The 13,051-nt window shown below is 50.0% G+C and overlaps 1 protein-coding gene across 1 annotated transcript in view; it reads left to right on the plus strand.

The window, feature by feature from the left end:
* Positions 1-13,051, plus strand: part of PREX2 (phosphatidylinositol-3,4,5-trisphosphate dependent Rac exchange factor 2) — a 1,458,907-nt gene that overhangs the window by 514,797 nt on the left and 931,059 nt on the right. The window lies entirely within an intron of this gene.

Below are 13,051 nucleotides of genomic sequence, written 5' to 3' on the forward strand. Positions count from 1 at the left end.
CCACCCAGTCTATTGATTTAGTTTGTTCTGGGATAGAATAATGGGTGGCGCCAGCTCATCCCCACATTTACCCAGTCTAAGGATTCAACATGGGTCAAAATCCTTGACAACATGGCATGATGGAACTTGCCATTGTGTGTTTGGTTAATTGACATTACTTGTAACACATGTTAAAGGTGCCCTTGACTCACAATGGTTTATATTTTTACGCAAAGTTGCCTTCATTCTGTAACATGATGTTAATGCGCTGAATTCTGTATGTATGCAACCTTAGTGTACTCCTTATGCGCCCAGATACCTTTGGGTTAGGTGCCATAAATAAATAAATAAATAAATACATAAATAAATAAATACATAAATGACAGTGACAATGAGGAACCACTGCTGTTGAGATTCATGCAGCAAAGGTGTACGTTTGACGCAGAGGTGTCAGTTTGGGGGGTTTTCTATGTGGTATTTGCGCATCTGCATTGCTCACTAGGTGGCATATGGTCAGGTCCACAATTAGATACTATAACTATATGTGTTACATTCTAAACCGGTAGATATGTTCAAATAGGTACGCAGCTGCTGACTGACAAAACCACTGAATCAAAGGCTGCCTTCTCTTCCCAAGGGTGCCCGATGAGGGCTGGCCTAGTTTGACCTTACCCCGACAACACCTAATGTTGATACTCAGTTACAAGTGCCACACTCTATACTTGAGCACATCTGGTTGGAGAGTGCACAGACAGGGTCGCTAATGTAGAGCAAGTCTATCAATCTGTTTTCTCCATCTGGTGCCCTAACATAGGGGCAGGGGCGCTAATGTGCACTCTCCCCCACCAGGACTGTGAGCTCTTACACACTGAATCAGAGCTGATGCAGCCAGCCATCTCCTGGCGCAGTCCCAGCTGCTGCAGGATGGGGGACTGCTTCTGACATTCAGAATGGATTGGGTGTCATTTATTGGTCAATATAGGCGGACTCGATACCGGTCTGTTGTAGAAACTGGAAGAGTATTCATAACGTGTTATATTGCAGCCGCTTTCCACATTTGGAAGTTGCCACATGTTTCCCTTTCCAGCACCACTTTAGGACCTGGAAAACTATTGTGCAGCGCCATTCAGATTACTGCATGCTGTAAAACAACCACTATGCTTTTTTTTTTTTAACTAGGCCCATTTAGCGTGGTGCCAAGAGTACTGTGAATTAGGATCGGTTCAACGAGTTTGTTGGCAGTGTAAAGTCACTTTGCTCTGCGGTAAATATTCCATGAATTAGGCAGTAGTCGCAGTGTATGAAAAGAAGTAGTGCAACTATGTTCCCACCTGGCCTGCCCCTGCTCTCCTCAAACCCCTTCACCACACCCCCTCCGACGCACAATACAAACCCCCAAACACATGCCCCTGCTGCTTAAGGGAACGTTCAGTGCATTGCACTGAAAGTGAAAGTTTCAACTTCTTCCTACACTTTTATTTTGAAACAAAACCATTCTGGAACAGTTTCTTTTTAAACTAAAAGCATAGGAACAGTAAAACGTAATTAAGTAAAAGTAGAGGAGCATCGCTCCCAACCGCTCCCGCCCAATTCAACCACTGGAATTAGGCCCTTAATGTGTGCATAATCACTCAAAACTCATAAGAAGGGCCAACATGTTTACTAATTACCCTCGAAGCTAAGCTACACATTTACATTGTTTTTTTTTAAACTAAAGAAACAGCTAGAACCATGCAGCTTGAGGCAGGGGTGGACTGGGAACCAAACGAGGCCCTGGAAATCATTTTCCAAGTGGCACCATATTACACATCTTCAGCGAGTCCCCCCATTTTCCTATGGTAAAATTATTTGGAAATACCACACAAAAAAGGCCCACCCTGCAGATGCCTAACAGGAAATCTCGAGAGTTCCCTATAGGCCAGTCCATGTCTGGCTTGAGGGCCATCTTCTAGCCAACTCTACCACATGTTTTGTTTGCACTGATATATCACACGTTGTAAAGTAAGATTAGCCCACCTGTAGCAAAACATTCAGAGAGTTGGCAAAAGTGAACGGTTCAAGAATTTAAAGGACCAGTAATGATACATGTCCCCAAATAAATTACAGGTATTTTCTCAGGGATCCACTTTTGCTTGTAGTCTTGGCAATCTTCTTACAGGGAGTAAGATTTGACATTTTCTAATTTCAGGATTCCAGCCAATGACGTTTTCCAATTGTGCAAATTTCGAGCTCTTGGCTACCATGAGGTCTCTTGTTATTCAAAGTCGGTGGCATTACCCAAATAATTCTAAGTCAACAAATAATTCAATAGAGTTAGCCGGGTGTGGGGAGAGGTGTTGACGTGATGGTCAGATAAATTGCAAGACACTTTTTGCTCATAATTTCCCTCGTCAAGACTGTTATGTTGCCTTCAAACATTGTCAGACTCTTGGTGCTGGAAACACCCACCCTTAGTTGTTCCCTGAGGGTGTACACTTGGCATTTATGCTAAATTCCAGTAAGTCTGAGGGAGAATTCTCTGTTGCGTGTTAGCTTGTTGAGCAGGCATGTTGGGCCGTGCATGCTGTGGACCGAGTTCTTTTAGTCATCATATATCACCATCCGCAGTTCTTTTTGCCCAGTCCTGTCTGAGCTTGCCAGTATGGTGAAGAATATTACTTGTGAGAAATGTTCAGTATGAATCTGCCTGGGGATTCAGGTCAAAGCCATGTGTTTACAGTGATGATGGCAATAAAAGGCATGTATCATGGCCCCTAATCCGCGATTCAGATGCGGGAGTTCCACAATTCATATTTTCTTAAGCTGATGTATTTGTGTAGCCATTTAAGCACAAACATCTGACTGTCTTGGAATACGTGCATGCTGCAAGCTCAGGATTTCAGCTTCTAGCCAGGCCACCATTGCGTTCAGTCCATGGGATTTTCCAGATTGGAGAGTGTTGATGGACATTGATGTTCAGGTCTCTTCTTCTCGGTTCATGCCTGAAGACGTATCTTGCGAACCAGACACTATCTCAGTAGCTTGAAACAAACCTACGATCAGACGTGTGCATACTTTGGCTTTCCATATGTTTTGGACTTCATCTCCCATCATCCCCTGTCCACAATGTCAATGGTGAGGGACCATGGAAGACATAGCCTCCAATATCTGCACAGGTTGCAGACCCCGGTATTAGACTGTCAGAGTACAATGCTAACTCAACGACTCCTTGGACATGGGCGGCTCCTCAGCTTAAACCCATTTTGTAGTATTGTGGTCAGCCGTGGCTAGGGATGGCCGCAGCATGCAAGCTGGGTTGCAGTCCTTCAGATTGCAGAATCAAGGCCTGGAACTTAGCCACAACAACAAAGGGAACTTCAATTTTTATGATGCGCCACTTTTGTACTTAGCCTGCATTCATATATATGTATGCATATAATTGCAGGGTAAGTATGGAAGTTGTGCCTTTAAACTATAAACCATGTTTGAGCTTGTGGGAAAATATCGGGCCTTGAAAAGAGGCTCCCTGGATTCGGATAACATTGAATGAAGTTGCATTTTTTTAATGTGCCAGGATTAAGCAGCCAATTGGCATAAAGACGATTAAGCAGCCGATTGGCGCTAAAACGATTAGGCACAGCACGATCAGGCACAGCAACTGTGCCTAAATCACCCTTGTGCCAAATGAGCAGCTCCATGTTGGCTGTCACGCCACTGTGGACCATTAAAGGGCTCCACGGCAGCAGTGGGGAGGTAAAGTGGCCCACACCGAAAGGCATGCACCAAAACAGGGCTGCCCCGGCTTCCATTGGTTGGGCCTACCCTGGTGGAGAACAGAGCGTTAGGTTGAACCATTCAGGCCTTTCCCAAGCCACGGTAGTGCAGAATGCTGGTGCAAAAAATACGTTTTGCCTGGGGGTCCCTGTAATCTGGGACTTGGGAAGGAGGTGTTGGATGCCTGCATCCCCAATTTTTAGCATGTTTATATTCTGAAATGGCAAAATGAGACGCCCTTTTAGGGTGTATGTGTACCTTGCAAGGACAGCCAAAAGGGGGAATGGATGCAGAGGAGCCATGGCAGAATGTCTGCGTGTGGTTGCAGAAGAATTCAAATGGCATTTCTGAATCACGGGTAAGCAATTTATGAAGATTGTCCTACACTCTGTCATGCTGCGCATTACCTCATATTTTAGAGCCCTTTCGAGATTTCACAAAGCACGTTTGATACCTTTCCAATACTTTATTTTTGGGATAAAATATATAAAAGTGTTTTTTTTATGTCCACGCTTATGTATGAAATTGACCTATAATTTATGCTTGTCTTTTAACCCCTTAACTGCCAGGCTATTATGCTAGTCTATGCAAAAAGGACACTGATTCGTGCAGAAGAAATACTTGAGATCGGTGTAAAAAATTTGGGTAAATATGTTTTACATAGGGCTGTGTTGTGGACTTGCGGCAAGTTGCAGAGGCCACTTTGGCTTTATTGTGATGAATCTGCCCATTCCTTGGGATTTTCCAATGGACAGCGATTCAGCAGACAGATGCACCTTGCTGTCATTTGCTGTTCATTGTGAAAACAGTGCAATGCATCCAGAAAGCTACTTACAGATGTCGCACCATGAGAGAAGCAGTGGCATCGCCAGGAATCAAATTTAGGAGGGGCACAGAGAGGGCCAAAGACAAAAGTAGGGGGGCACAGACAAATGTAGGGGGAGAACATGGTCACTGCTCACCTTAGGTAGGGTGGTACAAGGGGGGGGCACAGGGTTTCACAGGGGGGGCCCTCCTAGCGACGCCACTGGAGAGAAGTGAACTGTGATGTTCCTCATGTTCCTCATTCTAGCACAGTAGATGTCCAGAAACCCATATGCCAGCAAGTGGATCCAGGAGAATCCATTTACCATTTGTAACTGGTAGAGTGGAATCCCCACCAGGGAGCACTCACCCTCTGATCTCCTCCTACTACTATTTGCTGAGAGCCCAGAGTTCATAAACCTCCTTGGACAGATGGGTACCGTGCATTCCTTATAATAATGCCCATTGAAGCTATAAAGTAAGTATTAAAATCACCTTCTATTGTTATACCACAGAGCAGATGCAACCACGGATGCTTATGATCTGCCTTATAGGTGCCATCATGTTGGGCAAGGCCCGAAGTATGCCCACTGATTTCATTTTGTTTATTTCAAAAAGAACCTACGTGCCCCAGTAGCAATATCATGGCACTGGAATTAATGCATAAGCAGAGACGCGTTTCCGTAGCAAAAAATAAATAAATAAATAAAAACAAGCCTTGGCAACACCTTGGGGTCAACATATGTAATTGTGGATTTTCTTTCTGTGGTGTAGGGCAGGGAAGGGACAGTGCTGATTTTCAGATGTTTATTTAGCATGTGCATGTTAATTTGACTTATTTGCTTCAGTTGTACATCCATTCATTCCAATGTTTCTAAATTGTTAACGTGTATCTTCTCATCTTTATTACACAAATATCCCACTTCTTTTTTACTTTCTAATGGTGGAAGAAATATTTCTGCTGTCACAGACTCTGGCATTTTGGTTAAAATGTATTTTTGTAAAACTCTCAATCTACTGCATAGCCACGTTACATAGTAACATATGTCACTTTTACCCAATTCAAAGGGACTCATTTTGGCAACAAGAATACGTTGGAGGGCAGGAATTATAATCTATATTTCGAGGGGATTGGGTCCTCTGACGTATTCCATATCTATGACAGTAATCACCACAGCTGTGCTGCTTCGGAAAATCTTCGGCGTCTGCGTCCTGCGTCGATGACGTCGATACGTCGCCCTCGAGGACCTCCTCCGACAGCCGACGTCACTGGATGTTATAAGTAGGACGCACGACGCCCGTAGCCTCTGTTCCATTTTTTCTGCGAACGTGTTCGCTTCGGGAATCTCGGCGCGCCTCGACTCTTTGGGGTGTCTGTTGTTTCTCGGTTCTTCGAACCTGTTTGGTGTTTGTGAAGTATTTATTCGTGAAGATGTCTACCTCATCTTCCACACTGCGTCCATGCTTTAAGAAGTGCGGGGACTGTGGGTCCAAGATGTCGGTTACGGACTCGCACAACGCCTGCCTCTGGTGCCTCGGGGAGGGCCATGACACGGATGACTGTGTCGACTGCCAGTCGCTCACGTCGAAAGTCTTGCGGGAGCGTAAGAAGAAGTTATTGATAGGTAAGGTGTCCAAGCCGCGGAAGTCGAGGTCTGCGGGGCATTCGACGGATGACTCGTGGGGCGACTCTCTGCATCGTCATCGGAAGTCCAGTGGGTCTCGGTCCCGGAGTCGGACTCGCCACTCCTCTGCCTCTTCGAGGTACTTCTGGAAGCGCCATCATCGGTTTCCTTCCCCGTCCTCATCCGAGGACTCCGCCTGTCGGCGGGTCGCTTACTCCACCAAGCATGCGACACCGGAGGAATGGGCTTCCTTCAGGAAGAAAATGTTGGCGATTCTCGAATCGCAGGGCACTGGTCCGTCCGCGCCTCCGAGTGGGGTCGGTCGTGATTAGCCGAGAGACACCGCTCGCACGCCTTCGGGCTCGGATGGTCATCACGATTTGCGGGAAAGGTCCCGCTCGGACAAGGGGAATTGTTCTTGGCATGCCCGGTCCAGGTCCCAGTCCTCGATGTGCTCTAGACCGTGTGAACCTGTGGTGTCTTCACGGAAGACGTCGATGCCGATGGCGCCGAGGTCATCGATTGACTCTTTCAAGGGCTTACCTTCGAAGAAGTCATCGAGGCCAACGGCGTCTCGGCCGTCGAGGGACACGCTCGGGGCCCTGGCCTCGAGGACTGTGTCGGCGCCGTCGATGCTGTCGACGCCGCGCTCGGCGTCGACGCCGATTCACTGAACGCCCTCGACGCCTTTCGAGGCTGTGTCGACGGGGGTACCCCGTGGCTCTGGGAAACCACGTAGAAAGACTCTGGCCAAGGTCAAGCATGGCTTTGGTTAAAGTTCTGTGCCTTCTTACCGCCATCTGGAGTTCATTTCAGAGGTGGATGAGGGCTCTGATGATGGCATGGTGCCTGAAACGGTGCCAGACGAGATTCTCTCGGGCCATAGCCAGTTTGAGGACTTTAGGCAGTCCCTGCATGATGCTAGTGGGCTAGACACCTCTCCGGAGGTGGAGTTTTGTAGGCCTGAGCCTGGCACTCATGCCGATTCTTCGTACCGGCGCCTTATGTCAAGGGTCACTGATTACTTAGGATGGTCTGCTCCCCCGGGGGAGTTTGTTCAGGATGACCTTACGGATATCCTCGATATTGGTCCACCAACTGACCCGGTACTGCCGTTTCATATGTCTCTACAGAGGAGGGTGGCGGCGGCTTGGACTGCTCCGGAGAGTCTCCCGGCAGTGGGCAAGTCTTTGCAGCGAAAATACCGCCCATCCAGTAGTGACCCCTGCTACTTGTCCAAGCACCCTACTCCGGAGAGTTTGGTGGTGCAGGCGGCTACGGCCCCGGCAAAGCAGGCGTCGTACCCTACCATCCCTCCTGATAGGGACGACAAGCGTTTTGACGGCTGGGTGAAGAAAGTGTTTTCTGCAGGGGGTATGGCGCTTCAGGTGGCCAACTCCATATGTGCGTTGTCACGTTTCACGCACTCTGTGGAACTGTGTTTCCTTGGCGACTGAACATATTCCCGAAGGGGATGAACGGGATGGTTTCCTTGCCATGGTTCAGGATGGCAAGGATGCTATGTGTGAGGCTGTTCAGTCGGGTTTGGACATGGCAGATTGCGTCAGCCGGTCCATGGCGGCAAGCACCGTGATACGCAGGTTTGCGTGGTTGCGCGAGTCCAGGTTTGCTCCTGATGTGCAGGCCCGGCTCCTCAACATGCCCTTTGATGGGGAACATCTTTTTGGCAGCAAGGCTGACGAGAGCCCTGAGAGGTTGCAGACCTCAAAGGCTGCAGCAAAGTCGTTGGGTGCTGCAGTTCGACAACCTCCGCCTTTTCGTCCTAGGGGACAGCACTGGAGGGGAGGTTCCTTTCGTTATTACTCATCCTTTGGTAAAGCAAGAGCAGCTGCCAGTCAAAGGGGCCTCCGTAGGAGTGCCAGAGGTGGAAAACAAGGCACTCGAGGTGCCAAGGCCGCTCGGGCTGTTGCCTCTTTGCCATCAGGCAACGCCACAGCCGCTTCAGCTCAGTCATGAGACCATGTCCCATGGTTCGCCGGTTGGGGGAAGGCTGGCACAGCATCTTGCAGTGTGGCGCGCCATTACTTCAGATGTGTGGGTTCTGGAGATCATAACCCACGGCTACTGTCTTCCTTTCCGGCAGAGGCCTCAAGACAATCCACCGGGGAATCTCTCTTTGAAGAGTCCGGATCCGCTCCTTGCACAGGAAATTCGATCCCTGCTGGAGAAAGGCGCCATAGAACTGGTGTCTGTAGCGGAGAGGAGCAAGGGATGGTATTCCCCTTATTTTTTGATTTCCAAGAAAGACGGGGGATTGAGACCCATCATAGACTTGCTTGGTTTGAACAAACTCCCCAGGAAGGACAAGTTCAAGATGGTTACTCTCTCTCAAGTCCTCCAGGCCCTTCAACTTCAGGACTGGTTGGTGTCTCTCGACCTCAAGGTCGCCTATTTTCATGTGCCGATCCATCCAAAGCACAAGAAGTACCTGAGGTTCGCGGTAGGTGACTCGCACTTTCAGTTTCGGGTCCTGCCGTTCGGATTGACCCGTTCCCGAGGGTCTTCACCAAGCTCATGGTAGTGGTGGCAACGCAACTCAGGAAAGGGGGGATTCATGTCTACCCCGACCTGGACGATTGGTTGATCAGGGCGCGCTCTCCCGAGCAAGTTCTGGATCATCTGTCTGTCACCTGCCACTCCCTCCACAAGTCCCATTTGACACCAACTCAGAGGCTCCAGTACATCGGAGCAGTGCTCGACACATCCCCGGGGCAGTGTTTTCCTCCCAGGTGAGGGCTCATCACATTCAGCAGATGGTGCACAAGTTTCATCTTGCCCAGACTCTCCCAGCGTTCGAGTTCTTGAGACTGCTCGGCCTCATGGCATCCTGCATTCTTCTGGTGCTAGAGGCCAGGTTGCGGATGAGATCTTTGCAATGGGCACTCAAGCTCCAGTGGTCTCAGTCCTCCGGCAGGATGTCGGACCCTGTTCAGGTGCCGTCTTCGGTCCCCCAGGACCTTCTGTGGTGGGCCGACGAAGGCAATCTGATGAGGGGGGCTCCATTTTGGCTGCCCTGGCTGGAGGTGACGATCGTGACGGATGCATCCCTCACGAGATGGGGAGCTCATGCCAACAAGTTAACAGTCCAGACTCCATATCAATCTGTTGGAGCTGAGGGCCATCAGGCTAGCCCTGAAGGCTTTTCTGCCGACTGTGCGAGGAAAGAATGTCCTGATCCTGACGGACAACACGGTGGCCATGCACTACCTCAAAAAAAAGGGGGGGCAGGGTCACTTCCTCTGTGCGGGGAGGCGATGCAGCTCGGGTTCTGGGCAATCCAGCAGGAAGTTTAGTTCTCGGCAGTTCATTTGGCAGGAGACGAAAACGAGACGGCGGACGCTCTGAGCAGGCAGAGCGCGATCTCTCACGAGTGGGAGTTGGCTCAGGAGATTCTCCTGGAGATCTTCGCCCTTTGGGGGACCCCTCAAGTGGATCTCTTCGCCTCCAGTGTCAACCAGAAGTGCGAGAGGTTCTGCTCGCGGGAATTTCCTCCAAACGGAGCCTTAGGAGACGCGTTCGTGGTGGAGTGGTCATTCCCACTGCTGTATGCGTTTCCTCCAGTCCTCGTCATCCCGCAAGTACTGCAGAGGTTACGGAGGTTCGGTTCTCAGAGGATCCTTATTGCTCCGGCGTGGGCCCGGAGGACGTGGTACCCGGACCTTCTCGACTTGTCCATCTGCCCTCCACATCGTCTTCCCTACCGAGACAATCTGCTCTCACGGGAGGGGGGTCAGGTTCTCCATCCAGAGGTCAGGTCCCTCAACCTTCACGCTTGGTTTCTGAAAGGTTGAGGTATAAGGATTGGGACCTCCCTGAAGACGTGATGGAGGTGTTGCTTTCGGCCAGAAGGCCCGCAACAAAGTCCCTGTACCGTTGCCATTGGAGAAAGTTCTGCGACTGGTGCAGGGTTAAGAATGTGGATCCTTTTGCATGTGCAATTCCCATGGTTCTGTCTTTATTGCTTTCTTTGGCCCACAGGGGCCTTCAAGTGGGTACCATTAAAGGTTACCTGGCGGCGCAGTCCATATTTAAGCGCTCGTCTGAAGAGTGTTCCTATTTTAAAATTCCTTTAATTTCTCAGTTTCTGAAAGGGCTTATTAATGTGTTCCCTCCGTCGCCTTTCCAGGTGCCCGGTTGGGATTTGAACCTTGTTCTCAAGTTTCTGATGGGTTTGCATTCATGCCCTTTGAGACTGTTAACTCTTAAAACTGTATTTTTAGTTGCAGTCACTTCCGCTCGCAGAGTGAGTGAGTTACAGGCACTTTCAGTTAAGCCACCCTTCACTGTGTGTCATAAGGACAGGGTTGTCCTTAGTGTTCGTCCTTCTTTTCTTCCGAAGGTGGTGTCGGAATTTCATTTAGGCCAGAAGGTTGTTCTTCCAGCATTTTATCCTCCACCACATCCTGGTAAGGAAGAGGAGAGGCTCCATAGGCTTGATCCTAAGACAGCGTTAAGCTTTTATATTTCACGCATGTCCCGGGTCAGAGTGGACGATCAGCTCTTCATTGGTTAAGCTGGAAAGCATTTGGGACAGGCTGTGACGAAACAGACTTTGTCTTGCTGGATTATTTTGGCTATCTCTGAGTGTTACCGCTTGGCGGGTAAGGACCCACCGGTCGGCTTACGGGCCCATTCTACCAGGGGTATGGCTACCTCTACTGCCCTGCAGAGGGGTGTTCCTACTCGTAACATCTGTGATGCAGCCACCTGGGCTTCGGTACATACTTTTGTACGTCACTATTCCCTCAATTCCATCCGGGGGCAGGATCTGGCCTTTGGCAAGGCGGTCCTTTACTCCGCAATTTGATTGGGCATGCTAAATTTCTGTTTTCTAAATTCTTTTCCCACCTCCTTGCATTGGTACTGCTTTGGGAGTCTGTCATAGATATGGAATACGTTGGAGGACCCAATCCCCTCGAAGAACAAGTTACTCTCTTACCTGGTAAAGTTCTTTCGATGGAATGGTCCGACGACGTATTCCATATCGCTCCCTCCCTACCTTCCCCGCTACAGAATTTCATATGCGATTGCAGCTTACGTTTCTGCAAGGCTTTGTGTGTCAGACTGGCAGAAGACTGGTGGCACACGTTCTGGGGAAAAACTACAACTGAGGCTACAGGCGTCCTGCGTCCTACTTATAACATCCAGTGACGTCGGCCGTCGGAGGAGGTCCTCGAGGACGGCGTATCGACGTCATCGACGCTGAAGATTTTCCGAAGCAGCACAGCTGTGGTGATTACTGTCATAGATATGGAATACGTCGTCGGACCATCCCATCGAAAGAACTTTACCAGGTAAGAGAGTAACTTGTTCTTCGATATAGCACATCTCCTCTGCAGGCACACTTCCTACTGAGCAAAAACAAAGAGGTGATGGCTGGAAGGTTTAGACTGAATCTTAACCACTGGCATTGCTCGGGGCAACCCTCCAGACCATCATTCCTCGCCTGCCAAGCCATTACAGAAGGGGAAAAACCATATGCAAATCAGGCCTGGCCCCACCCCAAAAGGGGAAGTCCAGCCCGAACTGCTAGGTCACATCCCTTCTGCACGAGACCACAAGCATCCCCAAACATGTTTCACCCTTGTTGGGGCTCATCAGTGAGGAGTAGCTTGGGTCTCTAGGCCCAGCAGGCACGGGACCCACGTCTGGGCATACCCGTCCCACTCGGGGTGACAAAGCAAAAACAAAGAGGTGATGGCTGGAAGGTTTAGACTGAATCTTAACCACTGGCATTGCTCGGGGCAACCCTCCAGACCATCATTCTTCGCCTGCCAAGCCATTACAGAAGGGGAAAAACCATATGCAAATCAGGCCTGGCCCCACCCCAAAAGGGGAAGTCCAGCCCGAACTGCTAGGTCACATCCCTTCTGCACGAGACCACAAGCATCCCCAAACATGTTTCACCCTTGTTGGGGCTCATCAGTGAGGAGTAGCTTGGGTCTCTAGGCCCAGCAGGCACGGGACCCACGTCTGGGCATACCCGTCCCACTCGGGGTGACAAAGCAAAAACAAAGAGGTGATGGCTGGAAGGTTTAGACTGAATCTTAACCACTGGCATTGCTCGGGGCAACCCTCCAGACCATCATTCTTCGCCTGCCAAGCCATTACAGAAGGGGAAAAACCATATGCAAATCAGGCCTGGCCCCACCCCAAAAGGGGAAGTCCAGCCCGAACTGCTAGGTCACATCCCTTCTGCACGAGACCACAAGCATCCCCAAACATGTTTCACCCTTGTTGGGGCTCATCAGTGAGGAGTAGCTTGGGTCTCTAGGCCCAGCAGGCACGGGACCCACGTCTGGGCATACCCGTCCCACTCGGGGTGACAAAGCAAAAACAAAGAGGTGATGGCTGGAAGGTTTAGACTGAATCTTAACCACTGGCATTGCTCGGGGCAACCCTCCAGACCATCATTCTTCGCCTGCCAAGCCATTACAGAAGGGGAAAAACCATATGCAAATCAGGCCTGGCCCCACCCCAAAAGGGGAAGTCCAGCCCGAACTGCTAGGTCACATCCCTTCTGCACAAGACCACAAGCATCCCCAAACATGTTTCACCCTTGTTGGGGCTCATCAGTGAGGAGTAGCTTGGGTCTCTAGGCCCAGCAGGCACGGGACCCACGTCTGGGCATACCCGTCCCACTCGGGGTGACAAAGCAAAAACAAAGAGGTGATGGCTGGAAGGTTTAGACTGAATCTTAACCACTGGCATTGCTCGGGGCAACCCTCCAGACCATCATTCTTCGCCTGCCAAGCCATTACAGAAGGGGAAAAACCATATGCAAATCAGGCCTGGCCCCACCCCAAAAGGGGAAGTCCAGCCCGAACTGCTAGGTCACATCCCTTCTGCACGAGACCACAAGCATCCCC

The sequence above is a fragment of the Ambystoma mexicanum genome, chromosome 5q, assembly GCF_040938575.1.
Source record: "Ambystoma mexicanum isolate Mex_15411 chromosome 5q, UKY_AmexF1_1, whole genome shotgun sequence".
Classification (NCBI taxonomy): domain Eukaryota; kingdom Metazoa; phylum Chordata; class Amphibia; order Caudata; family Ambystomatidae; genus Ambystoma; species Ambystoma mexicanum.